Source organism: Ctenocephalides felis, unplaced genomic scaffold (genome assembly GCF_003426905.1).
Source record: "Ctenocephalides felis isolate EL2017-DRISC unplaced genomic scaffold, ASM342690v1 CF-g0.4_SCAFFOLD_01604, whole genome shotgun sequence".
Classification (NCBI taxonomy): domain Eukaryota; kingdom Metazoa; phylum Arthropoda; class Insecta; order Siphonaptera; family Pulicidae; genus Ctenocephalides; species Ctenocephalides felis.
The window spans coordinates 14,879,440-14,897,587 of NW_020537758.1; the positions used below are offsets into that span (position 1 = coordinate 14,879,440).

At 28.2% G+C, this 18,148-nt stretch overlaps 3 non-coding genes across 3 annotated transcripts; all 3 read left to right on the forward strand.

Annotated features, from left to right (window-relative positions):
• The first annotated feature begins 5,161 nt into the window (after window positions 1-5,161).
• Trnaq-uug lies at window positions 5,162-5,233 on the forward strand. The gene has a single exon. It is a non-coding gene; the product is annotated as a tRNA-Gln (tRNA).
• Window positions 5,234-6,528: 1,295 nt separating this feature from the next.
• Trnae-cuc lies at window positions 6,529-6,600 on the forward strand. Its single transcript has one exon. It is a non-coding gene; the product is annotated as a tRNA-Glu (tRNA).
• Window positions 6,601-6,803: 203 nt separating this feature from the next.
• On the forward strand, window positions 6,804-6,875 carry Trnaq-uug. The gene has a single exon. It is a non-coding gene; the product is annotated as a tRNA-Gln (tRNA).
• The last annotated feature ends 11,273 nt before the right edge of the window (window positions 6,876-18,148 follow it).

An 18,148-nucleotide genomic window follows, 5' to 3' on the forward strand; every position in this document is an offset into this window, starting at 1 on the left:
GAAATTAAAGAACACGTAGATAATGACTATAACGCTATGAAATATTTTTTAGAAAATGATCATAATATTGAATTTATCAATCATATTAATAGCATTACGATTACATAAGATTGCATTTATAAATGCAATCATATAAGGCGTATATTAAACATTAATATGCTATATAAATTGTACTAATTAGAAGTAATGATGTACAACAGCTGCTCAAACTGTTAAAGCAAATAATATTTTTAAAAAAAATCCAGCATGGAAAGTCAAAATATTAAATTAAATTATTAACAATGATAATTAATAATAATTGTATTGAAATCATTAAAAAATAATAAAAAGCACTTTAATGAGCTTGTCCTTAACTCTGTGTGATATCTCTTGGAAGAATTCATATATTTATATGTAAAAAATAATATATTTAGAAAATAATTAATGAAATTGTTCTTCTTACTAAAATAGATCTATTTAAACTTCTTTGCATATATTGTAATAGCACGATTTTATACCATAAATCTATAAATTTTAATTTTTCAAGGATTATCAACTTTTCTTTACTGCAAAGTAAAATGAAAATACAAAATTTTAATACATCACATAATTAAAAAATTTCATAAAACACTTTTACAAACATGGTGTAATATAATATTAATATGAATTTAATGTCAAGACTAGATCTCGTGCACATATGCAATGAAAATAATTAATAATTTAATCGATTAAATCAATTTATCTAACGAATCAATTTGAATCAGAATCAATGGTGACAACAAGAGTGAGCACGTTTTATATTTGTATTACTAGTGAAGGCAATACATGTGTTTATTTACTTAAGATAAATTGTTCGAAAAATATATACATAAGTTCGTATTTATATTAGTAAAAGGTTTAAGAAAATTTTCGAGGTTTCAAGTGAGGCACTTGAAAGTATTATTTTTAAATCAAGCACCTAAAAGATTTAAAATCAATTATTGTAAAAATATCAAAATAATAATATTTTCATGGAAAAGGATTTTTGTATACTTTATACCACAAGAGTCTACATGTAGAATGATAAATGATTTAGTACTTTAGTTAAAAACAATTTTGAAAACAACACAATAATATATCCTACAGAAAGTTAATTATATCTGTATAGACAGAAATTTTCATAAAACCTGAAAAATCTAAAAAACTGTCTTTGTAAAATTATGAGTTTTCATAAGGCCATTTAACAAAAATTAAATACACAAAAACTTTTCGCCCAATTTGCAGAAGCTACTTCTAAAACTTCATGTATGAACCAGAATATTTTTTGCGATCTAGTTATTAAAATTTATTTTATTATTCCAGTTCGGCCCTCAAAAAGGAGAAATATAATCATTCGAACAGACTTTTTACGACTTGTCCAAAATGATGTTGACAAAGGTCTGCGACACTATATAGTCGGTTGAGGTTGTCCTGATCGAGATATGTAGTATTTTTAGTTCAGAAATATATCTTAATTTTATTATCTATATTTTCTATAGCAATACCAACATTTAATTAAGATATAATTTATTACTTTAATAAAAGGTGAACCACTGGGTTTTCCTTTTAAAATTCTATGTTATTTGTCAAATTAATTACTCAATGTTTTTCTATATAGATAGATTGTAATTTATAAGAAAATAAAAAAAAATTAAAAAAATATATTTTCTATAATGTCATTAAATTTTACAATAAGTTGTTTCAATCAACACAAAAAGTTACTACTGAGTAAACTTTATTTTTCTTTTGACTTTCAAAATTCATTTAATAGTTTATGTGGACAAGGATTTTAATTTATCTAAAACAATAAAGAAAAATTGGTTTCACTGTTAAATATTAATATATCAGAATTATAATATAAAAGAGAACAATATTATTTAAGACTATTTTTTCAATTTGTTATCTATAAGATGATAATTACTAATTAAAAACATGTTTGCAACACTTTACAATACTTAAAAAAAAAACACTTAATAAATGAATAGTTATGCAGTCCAATAATAAATTTTTTTTTGTTTGGAAAATTGTTGAAACATCCTTATTTTTATGGAGATATTAAACAGTCAAACTCAAATATTACTAATACATGAACCATATTTAAGTTAAAGTTAAATCAAATAAATTATAACGATTGCAGATTAATATACAAAATTTACCAATTTACAAAATCGAATCTCAATTGCAAAATTAGAACAAAAATAATTAAAAAATCAATCAACAAAACTTAATAAATGAATAATTATGCAGTCTTATGTTAAAGAATATTTTTTAAGGATTGTTATAACGATTTTTTTATTGAGATATTAAATAAATAGTAAAATTCAAATACTACTACTTGAACCACATTTAAGTTAAAGTTAAATAAAATAAATTATAAAATGACGATTGCAGACCAATGTACAAAACTTACCAATTTACAAAATTTAAAACCAATTGCTATATTAGAACAAAAATAATTAAAAAATCATTTGGTAGAACAAGAACAACAGCAACGAACAAGATAATCCACAGCTGAAAAAATGACATATGGGAAAAAATAAATACCGAAATAAAAATATGATGATTTAATTTTTAATATTGTCTTTTATTTAATATAAAAACTAGTGTACACAAATACCTATAAATAGTCTACAAGCCTAGCAAATGCTTAAAAACAAAAAGTGAAGTTTGTACTTATTTTTTTTTTAAAAAAGGACTCTTTTTGAGCACTGCTGCATCAAATTAAAAATATATTAGCAATATTAGATAAATTTTAATAATCAAATATTGTTGGGTTAAACATTGGGTTGCCATCTAAATACCGCCTAAAGCAAGTTCAAGCACAACACCTCATAGGACTGAAGTTCTGGAAAAAATGAAAATATCTAAAAAACTAAATTATAAACCACGTGCCTATTACAATAATTTACCTTTTGACCGTTATATAAGGTGAACAAATATAAAATACGCTTTGATCTTTAAAATTATCAGCATACAAAAATAAAATGTAAAACTGGATGCTTCAGAGAATCCATATTAACGAATGTAATGATGCAAAGGAATTACACATATGAAGCAACTCCAAGTCTGGTATATAAAATGTATACTTTATTTGGTACATATTTGATTGCATCTGCAGTCATTTTTATTTTATTTACTTTTTGTGCATTTTATATGGAAATATTACAAACAACGGAGCTAACGAACCAGAAATTAAGAGCTGATTTAAATGCTTCATTTTGCACTAAATATTTAGTCAAATACATTATTTGTTTACTAATTACTGAAACGGTTTTGATAAATATGCATTAATATATTCAAACAACTGCTATACTAAAAATTTCAAACCTACATTAACCTGATCAAAATAATTAAGTTATTTCTCATTACAAAAAATTAAATCGAGTACACTCTTCACAGTAGGCTTTAGATCTATTTTTTAATTATAAATAATTATAATTAAATCATATCATTTCATAATATTTTTTTCAATTTCGTTCAAAGAGAAATGTATAAACATGCGGACCACAAAGATTAAAAACATAACTGTATTTACACGACTTCACTAATCACATTATAAAATATGATTTTTATGTGTTCATATCTTTCAACGAATTTACTTTATCAGAAATAATATTTTGGAATTCTTTTTATTCGTTCGATGATCACGTACTGCCAATATATGCAGATGTTATCGTGACATTCCATAAAATAATATGCTCCTTTAAAATTGTTGAAAGAAATAATGGTATAGCATTATTGAATTATCATTATACGGCTTTATATCGAAACACTTGCAAATAAATTATTATTTGTGATAAAATCAATTTAATTTGGTTTAAAAGCGTAAATAAATTTAATAAAAGTATTTAGTTTTTCGAACAAAAAATAGAACTCGAGTCTTATGAATTAAAATATTTAGTCACAATTGCATTCATAGGTTACAGACATTATTATAATGCCAGTTTATATTATGTATCTATAAACGACTATTGAAAAGATTCTGTACACAAAGATTTGAATAGAAAATGTACTTATATTACATAACAAGTTACGTTTATTTTCCATGTTAGGGTGATCAATTTAAGACATGTTGACTAGAAGACAATGAGACGATCAATTCTATTAGTTCATTCAAGAAAGTCGAGATTCATTCAATATTATGTAATGCTAGATAATTAAATATAGATGAAGTGCCATTGACCGAATCTAGTATTTGTAAATATACATATAGATTACAACAATAGATTGTTATGCAAATGATTGCATTAGTATAAATAATTTGTTGACTATTTAAAATTATTAACCAACTAAATAAATTATTTTAATCAAACAAATATATGTATATACTCACAGTCATTGCTTGAACTTCACATTAAAACTGCAACTATACAAAAATAAGGCAACTAAAACTGTCCTGGCTCCTTAGACAACAGTAATGCGACATGGCGACCCGGAACGTTTCAGCGCCGGGTCGCCGCGCCCATACTGTGCCTTCAGAAGACAGTAACAGAATGACGAGGTAGGTCTAAAATTAATTTAAAAGTAAACTCATACCGTCCATAGACCGACAAATGCTATATGTAAAGATAAGAACTTGCAAATAAACCATCTGAAGTTGAATCGATATATCGATAGAAGATACAACTGCCCTCGGTTGGTATTTGATTTTAATTCCTATCTACAATATATTTTTGGAAATACTTTGGAAACTGAGCCAGCAAGTAAATAACAAGGTCACGCAAATGATCGGTCAATGTTTTCATAAATCGATATTATTTGAATGGGACTTCAAGAAAACACATCCTAGCAAAAATATAAACTTCCCCTTTTGAGAAATTAAATAATGAGTATAAAACGAATTCTCAATAAGTGAAAGTTGTTATTATAAAAAATGCATTACCAGAAAAATTAATTTAATAACTGAGCAACTAATAAAATACATATAGATTTCTATATATAGTATTCCACATTAATATTAATTTATATTAGTGCGTACAGAAATATTTCAAATATATATATGAATTGAGGAATTATTTTTAGAAATTGAATTGTAAAAATGTTTCAATTTTTTTCTATGACATATCAAAAGCAAATATTTCCTTTTACATAATCATGATCTATTTTTAATTGAACAAGATCAATTAATCAGAGAATTCAAATGATTAATAATTGAGTCCTTATCGGTTCCATGGTGTAATGGTTAGCACTCTGGACTTTGAATCCAGCGATCCGAGTTCAAATCTCGGTGGAACCTGAAATATTATTTTACTAATATTTACTTTATTTCATTGTACTTTTATTTTACTAATTACTGAAATATGCAAATACAAATTTTAATTATTTATTCAATTGATGTTGAGCATATTTTATATTAATATAGTATATGTTATTCAGTATATAACCACAATTTTATAAAGTAAATAAATGATTTTCTTAGTATAAAACAATGAAATTTTACGATCATATAAAAAATAACTAGTGGGCTGGATGGCATCGTGCCTTAAGGCAAATTGCTGGAACTTCCCGTACTGTAACGAAATGTTTGTAGAATACTGAATGTTTTCAAATAGATTATTATAAATATTGTAACATTGTCTAATATTTATAAGAATTATATAAACTAAATTGCAAAGTTGAAATTATTTGTTTAAAGTATATTAGAACTATAGTCAGAATTAAAAATAAAATCTGAATTATTTTCGATATACAAAAAATTAAAAAAAAAAATCTAAAATCAATTATTTTGTTAAGACAAGCAGAAAGTTCTTTGAATCATTTAAATCGGACGCTTACTTCTCTCAAAAACTGCAATTTTTTACATATTTGGCTCCGTATCTTTGAAATGGCTGGGCCTGCCTTTGCCAAAAACTAATAAACACTTCTTCCAATCATTACTAATTGAATATTTTTAGATCATTCAATTCGGACGCTCCGTTCACTCAAAAACTCGATTTTTATTTTCTGCACTCTTTTCTCCGTATCTCCGAAACAGCTGGATCTGCCTTTGCCAAAAACTAATCAGCTCTTTTCCCTATCAATAGAAATCGAATGTTTTTTGAAACCGTTGATCCGTGCGCCCGAAAACGTGACTGGAAATTTGTATCCATACATACATACACACACACACATTAATTTTTTCTGAGATATGCCAAAATGTTCAGAAACCTTCAAAACGCCGAGAAATGTAAAAATTTTCAATTTCGATTTTCGGCCCAATACAAAAACTTATCCTACGGGAAGTTAATAAAGCATAAAATTTAAATTATAAAAAATAGTCTTGAAAATATACATATTTTAACAAGGACCACTAATTCAAGATTCAAGAAAAAAAAAACATACTCTATTTACAATCTTCTAGTCGTAAGTTTATATTCATTTTCGAAAAGTACGTTAAGTATCAGTAAAAAAATTGTATTTTATTAGGCTTATATTAATTATAAAGTATATTAATTAATATAACTTTATAATATTAATAAATTATTTAAAATGCTTTAAAAACTCAGCGTTGCAATGCAGTATTTGAACCCGTATATAAGTCTTTTACCCAACTCCCATGTTGTCTAGTGGTTAGGATACCTGGCTCTCACCCAGGAGGCCGGGGTTCGATTCCCCGCATGGGAAAACTATTTTTGCCTAAAATAATTAATTTTTATTTTGACTAATATATACAGATATCGATGACGACTCTTTTCTACATATACTAATAGCGTAATATATATAAAAATCAACAAATTCTCGAAGTATTTTAGCCGCGAAACGTTTTGGCATAGCGCCGACGCCGTGGCTTGTGAAATACATACGCCCTGTCTCTAGCGTTCGTCAGAGGTTCCATGGTGTAATGGTTAGCACTCTGGACTTTGAATCCAGCGATCCGAGTTCAAATCTCGGTGGAACCTGTAGAATTTTTTTTTTGAACGTTATTAAATCATTTTAATATTATTATAATTAATTTATAAGGCTTAATTTAATTTTGACTCATATTAATGCATGCTAAATAGATTTTATATATATTTTGTATGTGTAGTATATATTTCTATTTTTATTTTTGTGCATGCTTAATATTTAATCAATTTAATTTGCATAATGATCGCATTACGTATAAAATAAGAGTCAAACGAATATAAATTATATAACTTTACATCATTTAATAAACATAAAATAAAAAATAATTTAGGTATTTGTTATATTTCCATAGGGTAAGTTATAGTAATGGTCCAAAAATTGAAATAGATTTTTTTGCATTTTTAGATTTCTGAACATTTTGGCATAATTTAGAAAAAATAAAAAAAGTAGTTCAATTATAAAAATTCATTAAAATTTGAAATTACGCCGAGCGCTTAATGGTGATTCTAATAAGAATCTGCACCAGTCTATGCACCAGTTGTGTGCTTCGCTTGTAGCTACTGATTACAGTTGACGTACACACTTGAATAAAATATATTTTCACCCACCCAATAGATGAAATGAAATGTGGTGTTGAAAAAATTAATTTATTTACTTCCCGTAGGGTAAGTTATAGTAATCGCAAAAAAATCGAAAATGAAAATTTTTATAAATCGCAAAAAAATCGAAAATGAAAATTTTTATAAATCTTTTCAAAGGTTTCTGAATATTTTGGCATACTTTAGAAAAAATGGATGTGTGTGTGTATTTAATGTTAATTTAGTGTGTTAATTTTTATAAATCGCAAAAAAATCGAAAATGAAAATTTTTATAAATCTTTTCAAAGGTTTCTGAATATTTTGGCATACTTTAGAAAAAATGGATGTGTGTGTGTGTATGTGTGTGTGTGCGTGTGTGTGTATGTGTGTGCGGATACAAATTTTCATCGACGATTTCGGGAACACGAATGAAGCGATTTGAATAATTCAAAAAAATTCGATTCCTATTGATAGGGTGATGTGCTGATTAGTTTTTGGCAAAGGCAGGTCCAGCCGTTTTGGAGACACCGAAAACTAATCCTATTTGAATAATTCAAAATACTTTCTGCTTTCTGCTTGACGCAACGATTTCTTCTAGATTTTTTACCCCCAAAAAAATATTTTTTTTTCTCGATTTTTTTTTAACTTCGAAAATAATTCGAATTTTAATTTTAATTCTAGCTATAGTTCTAAAACTCACATATATACTTCGAATAAATAATTTTAACTGTGCAAATCGATTTATATAATTCTTTGAACCATTCAAATCGGTTGATTCATGCGCCCGAAAACGTTTTTTTTTTTTTTTTTTTTTGTTACAATTTATTTTTGTTAATCAAGACTTTAATGTCTTATTTACAAAATTGATATGAGCAAAAAAAAAATACAAAAAAACAAAAAATGCAATACATTGAATATAAAATGAAAAAAGTTAAAATAAAAATTAAATTAAAACAGTAATACAAAAATAATAACATAAATGAACGATGACGTGATGATGTATGCCGCGTACTACGTCAGGACGCGTGCAGACATTGGGCTAGGACTTTGGTAGATCGGAAGGCCATTTCTTGCTCAATCTTCTTATCGGTCTCTGAATCGCTTGAATTGTAGGATTTGTATGCTGGATTAATTTATTGTTGAAAGATGAACTTCTAATCTTGATCATTTCGTTGACTGTTGAGATTTTCAAATCCTTATGTAGGCAAAAATTCGAAATATACCAAGGCGCATTAGTAAGGATACGCAGAATTTTATTCTGGCACCTTTGAATGATGTTTATGTTAGATTTGCATGAGCAACCCCATAGTTCGATTCCATAAGTCCAAATGGGCACTATCATAGTTTTATACAAAAGTACCTTGTTATCGAGAGAGATTTCAGATTTCCTCCAAAAAGCCAGTAAAAATCTTTTATTTTCAGTTGGATTTGTTTCTTTTTATATTCAATGTGCGTTCTCCATGTCAATTTCGAATCAATGTGCATGCCTAAATATTTAACAGAATTGCATAGTGGAATTATTGAATTATTCATGATGATAGGTGGACTGTTGTGATGTTTTAGAGAAACAATTATGTGCTGAGATTTTTCGATATTGATTTTGATGTGAACAAAAAATTGTATCCATACACACAAATAAACACACACACATCCATTTTTTCTGAAGTATGCCAAAATGTTCAGAAACCTTCAAAACGTGAAGAAATGCAAAAATTTTCAATTTCGATTTTTGGACGATTACAGTAAGTTACCCTACGGAAAGTTAAAAATGTTCTGAATCCATATATAGCAAATTAATAAATTTTTCAAAATTTCAATATCCAAATGTATATAACAGTTATTACTATAATTTAGTAAACTTTATCTAGTTTAGTTTTTACCAATGCTGAAATCTTTCAGTGCAAAGAATGGATTATTATTCAAGTACGGACCTGTTGGGAATATGTCTGCATAACACAACATTGTAATGCAAAAGCGTTGATGAGCCGGGATCAATTAGGCAGGAGAGCACGGCACGGCACAAGGAGAGCCGTTGCAGCCAATACAAAATATATGTATAAATGTATATAATATAAGCAGCAGCGCGCACCCACAGATATAACTCCAAGTCGCGGAACCAGTTTTCGCACAGTTCCTTGGCCTCGGTATTTCGTTTGTCAAATAAACTGCTTTTTTGTCCTTTGAAACAGACAGACAGACATTATTATATTATGCTTCTCCGATACAGAAAATTTTATAATTATTCATACGTATCTTTCTGAAGCCGCGCTTATACTGCAACGCTAAACACCGATCGATGAATTTAGGTAAAGGATTGGTTGCTATTTGTTTTGCTTTGAAAATAATTTAATGAACTATTAGTATATTTAAAATTAAATGTAAACATTTGTGATGCGATGAACAGTTAATTCAAAGAGCATTTTGTGGAAAAAAAACCTTTCAAAAATTACGAATTATGAGAAATTTTAATATCCAAGTGTATATAACAGTTTCTCCAAAATTTTAGAAAATTTGATCTAGTTTTTACTAAGGTAATCAAATCATGATAAAAGTTAAGTTAGTTGACAAAAAGTAAAAAAAAATCTATTTCCATATATGTATTGCAATTTATCAAAATACTGAAGTCCGCATTTCAACTACAAATTATTCAAAATTTCTATATCCAAGTGCATATTACAGTTTTTACTATATTTTAGTAAATTTTATCTAGTTTTTACTAATGAAAACACTTTATAATGTACAAAATAAAAATCAATAGTTATGTGAAGAAAAGTCCACAATTCAACTACGAATTATCCAAAATTTCAATATGCAAGTGTTTCTAAAAGTTTTTACAAGACTTTAGTAAAAACTATCTAGTTTTTACTAATGTAAACAAATCATAATGTCTGGAACAAAAATTAAAAGTACTTTGACAAAAAGTCAAGTAAGGTCCGCAATTCAACTATGAATTATCAAAAAATCCAATATGAAAGAGTATATAATAAGTGATACTATATTTAGGAAAATTTTATCTAGTTTTTACAAGTATCAACCAGTTAAATATTATCTAGAATAAAAATTGAAAGTTATTCAAAGAAAAGTAAAACATGTTCTAAATTCATGCATGGCAAATTAACTCAATATGTACTAAAAACCACATTTCAACTACTAATTATTCAAAAATTTAATATACAAATAAAAATAATAGTATTTCCTAGATTTTAGTAAATTTTATCTAGTTTTCACTAATGTACAAAAATTATGTCAAAAAAAAATTAAAAATTATATGCCGTTCATTAACCACGTGATTGATTTTTAAGGATATTTGGACCGCCTTTTTGTTGATACGTCGTGATATTTAAAATTAACCTAAAGAAAATTCTGAAATTTTTGGAAGATTGTTGAAAAATTGATTTTTTAAATTAATATAAAAAATAAATACACGCAATCTTACAAAATGAATAAAACTCTTATCACAATATATAATATGGTGGCATTATAACATAGGCAATAGGCAATATAAATCTGGAAACAGCATAAAAATAATACACTTATTTGAATTATCACTTAATATTTAATTTATTTCCAATTTCTTGACTCATATCTAGCAACACAATGATGTTATAAAAATATCTGATACTATACTATAAGATACTATACAAATACTATCTAATGTTTGGTTTAATTTTGTACTTTGCAGAATCCATGTGCTTCCAATAAAGTTCTGATCGTAACCACGTCCATGTGACGATTTTGCCTCTATTTTCGCTTTGCTTTAAATAATCGTGCTAACTCTCAGATGTATCTAGCTAAAACATTACAGTAATTGCTAAATAACAGCACTTGACACCAGGAATTCAAGGGACGGACGTTCAGAGTCCTACCAGTCTTCGAAGAAAGTCTAACTTTTATTTGGTATCGAAATTCATACTGTAAACAAATGTGCTAAGAACAATTTTATTTATGCCCTAATGTATATTCAATATGTTCATACAATAAAATAATATTTATAATTTATATATAATTATGTATTATGGTTTGTTTTGGTCTAATAAATAAATATTTAAAATACTAGTTAAAATAGTGTTTGCATTCTTCATATAAATTCTAGACAGATATAGACGTTAACTGGTTATTAAAACAATGAGCTCTTCAGAGTGTAGTGTTTGAGTATGCCTGTTTTGATGCAAAATACTAAAATTGATAAGTCACGAATAAAAAATGTTTATTAAATATTTAACTTAAAATTAAGCATTGGTATTCTTTAAGATTTGTGGTATGAGGAAATAAACTTGGATCATTTAGGATCATTTTCGTATATCAATTTAAATTTTATAATATGTACAATGTATAAAAATAAAATTGTTATATTTTTGATATTCTAGATACAAGTGTTTTATATATAAAACAACCAGAGAAAATTTGTTCGTATATTCAAAAATGAAAAAATATTTAACTAGTGGGTATGGCATCGTGCCTTGAGGCAAATTGCTGAAACTTTCCGTACCGTAACGAAATGTTCGAGGAATATTAAATGCTTCCAAATAAATTATAAATATTGTAACATTTTCTAATATTTATAAACTTGAATAAACTAAATTGCAAAGTTGAAATTATTTTTTTATAGTATATTAGAACTTTAGTCAGAATAAAAAATATAATCTCAACTATTTTCGATATACAAAAAAAAATTTTGTATAAAAAATCGAAATGTTTTTCACAAAAGCAATTATTTTGTTAAAACAAGCAGAAACTGCAATTTAGCACTGTATCTTCAAAATGGCTGGACTTGCCTTTGCCAAAAACTAATCACCTCTTCTACCAATAATTACAAATCGAATGTTTTTTAGATGATTCAAATCGGATACTCCGTTCTCTCAAAAACTCGATTTGTATTATGTGCACTCTTTACTACGTATCTCCTTAACGGCTGGACCTGCCTTTGCCAAAAACTAATCAGCATATCTCCCTATCAATAGGAATCGAATGTTTTTTTAACCATTCGAATCGGTTAATCGTTGCGCCAGAAAACGGTGGACAAACGCACACATCCAATTTGTCTGAGGTATGCCAAAATGTTCAGAAACCTTCAAAACGACGAGAAATGCAAAAATTTTCATTTTCGATTTTCGGACCATTACTATAACTACCCTACGGGAAGTTAATAAACAAAAGTCATTAATATTTTGTGCTATGAATACGATATGTAAAAAATATATAAAAATCGATTTCTGGAGTTCTTGTAAAGAAAAACTTTAAGAATTGCAATAATAATAAAAATACTTAACCTAAACTATTTTTCCTTAACTGGACTTCACAATTAACTGTATACATATATTATTTTAAAGTACTCACTTCGTAAAGGGTTCCTGCTTTTTGCCATGCTGCTTCCACCAAGAGCAAAACCAAAAGAACTAAAATTGGCTTTCCACACTTCTGAATTGCCAGATCGCCCTTAGATTTATATAAAGATGGGCAACTGCAGAGTTTTTGATTGATGGTGACCAATGGCGCCATTTAAAGCGCCAACCGTAGATAAAAGAAGAGTATATAATGGCGCCAACTTTAAAGTTCAATTAGTTTAATAATAAATTATTACAACAAATCCCCCCTTAATCTCACCAAGTTTGTTTTTGTGATAAAATTCGACTTGCTAACATTTCCGTTATATTTAATATTTTATATGAATTCAATATTTTTAACTTCCCTTAGAGTAGTTGTAGTAATAGGCCAAAAATCGAAAATGAAAATTTCAGCATTTGGCATACCTCAGCAAAAATGGATGTGTGTATGTGTGTTTTGTATGTCTGCATTTTTTCGTTTATTTTTTCGGGCGCACGGATCAACCGATTTGAATGATTAAAAAACATTTGATTTCTATTGATAGGCGGATGTGCTGATTTGTTTTTGGGCAAAGGCAGGTCCAGCCGTTACGGAAATACACAGCAAAGAATGAGAGAACGAAGCATCCGGTTTGAATGATCTAAAAACAATCAATTTGTACTGATTAGTTTTTGGCAGGGGCAGGTCTAGCTGTTTCGGAGACACCGATTTAAATGTGCAAACAATGGCTGTTTTTGAGAGTACTAAGCATCCGATTTGAATTATTCAAAAAACTTTCTGCTTGTGTTGACGAAATGATTGCTATTGAAAAAAAAATTTTTTTTTAATTTCTTAAAATCATTTTTTTTTGAATATCGAAAATAATTTGAATTTTAATTTTTTTTCTAACTAAAGTTCTAAAGCTCACTAATATACTTTAAATAAATAATTTTAACTTTGCAATTCAGTTTAAATAATTCTTATAAATATTAGACAATGTTACAGTATTTATTTATAATAATCTATTTGAAAATATTTAATATTCCTCGACATTTCGTTACAGTACGGGAAGTACCAGCAATTTGCCTTAAGGCTCGATGCCATACACCACTAGTTTAAATATTTATTAGGTATGATTAGCTAAAATACAATAACAATTTTGCGCATTGACTAAATTTGTTAAAGTGATGATTATTTTATATTATATAAATATAATAATTGCATTATATATGTATCATGACTCTTGACTTGTATAGTAATATTAACTCTATATTAATTTTAAATGTAATACGTAAATTGCGAGCGTTTGAAAATCAATGATGAATACTTCTTGTGTAAAATGTTGTAAATTAATCTGAAAAAAAAAAAATGAGTACAATTCGGATTGTTATATAATATATTTGTTCTTGTGGCTCACAAGTTGTGAGTGAGAATCAAATCCAATTACCTTTTACAACCCTAGTGTATTTCAGATTCAAAGCCCTCTTACAAAACATAAGCGTAGTTCTGGTTCAAAGTCCTTTCTGGCAGATGGCCTAACTATTTAAAATATTCCTCCGCCTTTCCAAACCATCGGCAAGCGCAGTTTCAAACTGATCCAAGAACAAAACTCAATGAAAAAAAGTTCACGAGAACACGTATAGATTTCACAACCAGTTTTAGTGGCGCTATTTTTAAATATGTTTCAATATTAGAATAAGGTTCTAAAAATGCTAAAATATTCATACCAAGTTACTAATTTATGTGTACTCAAAATTTTGTGTTTCTTTCATTTAAAATTTGCTGAAAAAAATTAATAAATATAGGGATGTTAATAAAAATATTTAATTTTTTTATATTAATTTTTACTTTATTACTCTCTGCATATACATGGAATAATATTATAAAATAAAATCGTGTACTCCATAAATAACAATCAGTATGAAAGTGAAAATATTTTTATATTGCATGGGTAAAAAGTTATAATCTTTAAGATTATAATTTTGATTTTAATTATGATTTTAACATTTATCAAATACCACTTACCAATTTATAAGTCTGAAACATTGTGTGTAGCTCAGTGTTTCCCAACGTGGGGCGCACGCCCCACCGGGGGGCAATTTGAAAATTTTGATGATTTTTGGTGAAAAAATCATGATGGTGTTAAATTGTGCCTAATTCAGTTTTTGCTAATAAAAACTAAAAGTTTTATAAACTTGGGATAATGATGCTTCTTGGAAAATAACAAAAGGTCTTCTATCAAAATGATATACAGAACAAATTCATTTAATTCCATGCAAAAATTGTCTTTGATTTTTTAACAAAAATGCGCCAAATTACTTAGTTGCCAACGATAACTATCAATTTCTAGAAATATATGATCACTTACTTAGTTCCCAAACTGATAGCTAAAAAATATTTCACAAAAAGAAATATAATTTAAATAAATACCGTTCTGAGTTAAGAAAATCTCAACTAAAATGGAACCAAGTGCCCAAATGTAATCATATATACAAAAATTTGCTATATTTATTGAAAAAAGAAAAAGCTTAGTAAGTTAGAACCTAATATAAAATCTTTATTTTAGCTTAAGTATTGCCTGAAATAAATTTTGAAAAAACAGTAATAAATTTGGTTTCAAATTTCCGTTTGTTGGCTTATCCCGAAATTTTACTTATGATTTTAATAGCAATTTAATAGCGATTTCATCTTAAAAGTTATCATTCGCATTTTTTCAAGAACAAAAAAAAATTGTATGGGGGGCATAAAGTTTTAATAAACCTCAAGGTGGGGCGGGCCCAAAAAAGGTTGGGAATCACTGGTGTAGCTTCTATTTAAATATTTCTGAAATGGTAATAAATAGAGGGAGGCTATTTTATAAAAAATACACATATTTTTCTAAATTAAATTTTACTGTATTACTATTAAAATCTGCATATATATGGAATAATATTATAAAATAAAATCATATACTTCAAAAATAACAATCAGTACAGAAGTGAAAATATTTATATATTGCATGGGTAAAGTAAAAATGAAAAACACAAATTCATTTATTACTTTCCACTTTCAAAAAACGTTTAAATAGTATACATGGATTGAAATTGATTTGATTTGCGATATTAGTTTTAAACTATAGTTCATTATTACACCAAACAGTTTGAGACTTCTAATAACATGTATGGACAAAGACACACGCCTTAATACAAGATAAATAATAAGCATAATATGTTTACTTTTATTATTATTAATTCATAGATTAATTAATTATAGTAAGAATTAGCAATGATATTATGCATCAACCAACTGCACACGAGCTAGATTACAACTACAATTCACATTTCTTATTTTATAAAATGAATCAGGGACCGTGCTGAGGCTTGAAAGGCAAACATCATTTTGAATGCTTTTGTTTACCTTCACTAACACTTTTATCACCTTGACTGACTTGATTTGATTTGATAGGCCACAGAAAGGCCTCTGATCCATTTTCTTCTTATAGGATAGGTTTGTACGTATTTCGTGTGTTTGTTACAACTATGCTAGTCATCTCACGGCTTACAATTAGCAGTAGACATTACAATTTGATCCTAGGACAGTCTCCGAGTTCCATCTCTTATAATATTCTTTATACTCGGAACGATATAGAATTTTTCTTTTAATTAAATTTAAAATTTATATACTTTTTATATCTATAAATAGAAGACCCCGCTTTCCCAAATACCAGAGGTGCCCTATATAATATTTTTTTTCATATATTTACATATATATTTAAAGTTCCTAAATTTTATCAGACCTAAGCTTAAAATTAAATACAAAAACGATGACGTCTACATATTTATCTAAAAATTTTACTATAATAATTTTTTATGAAATTTTGCCTTTTTACACCAACGTTAGAAAATATCAATAGAAAAATACTCTTTCTGAATAATTTTTACAACGTCATTATAATAGATATATAATTTTGGCGGACACCTCTCGATCAGGCCGGCGGGGATATCTCTATAAACAAAACGTTGAGCCATTTTTGCCAACATTGCGTACACCTCTACTAAATATATCATTATCAATATTAAATATTATTATCTTTGTAGCAGAGTGCACGATTCTCTTCATTTTTGCAAACATATTAAATATAATATTGAAAGATTTGTAATCCTTAAAAAGTATCAAGATATATAATAATAATAATAATAATAGTAGTAGTTATGGTACTGTACGTTCGTGGTTCAAACTGTGTCTGGTGGTACGTGGCTATTGCTGATTGCGGGATGATAATGCCTAACTAACTCAAACCCAACGGCACGATGCCTGCAGTTGGCATCTGCAGGAAGACCGCAGCAAAAGATCCGGATCGAACGATCAAACGATCGACGACCGGATCCGTCACTATGAGAAACTAAATCGCCCGGAATATGATGCCGGGACGACAGGTTCATCGGCTGACAACTGAAACTGACGCCTTCCCCGTCGTCACTATTCATATCCCGAACTAGGAAACATAACGAGATCAGCCTTAACGAGAACGAATAACCAGCAGTAAATCATTATATTAACAAATCGCTATGTCTTACTTAGTTATAATTAGTAACATGAGGGTTTGTAGAGTGGCGGGCGCTTCAACTGAAAACCATTCATTTTATTATAGCATTGTTATAATATGTATCAATATAATTATTATGTACGTAATGGGTTCCTACAAACTAGTCATGTTCTATACCATGGATTATAAGAGCGACTTAGCGTAACAATATAATTTATTTATAACCTTAGATTTGCGATCGGGGCCCTTCTTTAACTAAATCAAAATACAGTGGGCGGCGGGAGCTCGGCCGAATGCTTTGGTGGGGCGTTAAGTTCTATTTAGGGCCCTTTTTGTATTTTTTTTTTTTCGTAAAAAATCAACATTTTTGAAGGCACTTTAGATCGGACGATTTGGCCCAGTGTGTTTTTTGAATGAGTGATTGCCTAGTTCCAAAGATTATTTTGAATGATCTGTAGTTTTTTCAGTTAATATTTTATTTGGTTGCCTTCATACTATTGCAGAACGGATTTGGATGTGGTCAGAGTCTAAATGGCTATTTCAGAATTGAGAGCAATCGGCCGATCGTCCGCTCATTCCCAAAACTAGAATGTGAGTAGTCGGATCGGAAACAAATTTACGTGATGGTTGAGGGCGTCTGTCAATCATAAGACGGCCCGCGGGCAACGGAAATCAACACCTGATAACACAAGAAAAAAACAACGCGGCGAAGGGGCCACGACCGCATGGAGTATACCAACAATTGTACATATACTACATCCCACACTCAAGAATTATTATATGATACTCTAAGACTAATATGTTTATGTAGCTTTATCGTATTGGACTAGAAGGGGGTAAGGTAAATGATGGGTTGGCAAAGATGCTGGAGGTCATTGTCAGTGGAAATTTTGGAATGCTGCAGGATTTGGGGATTTGG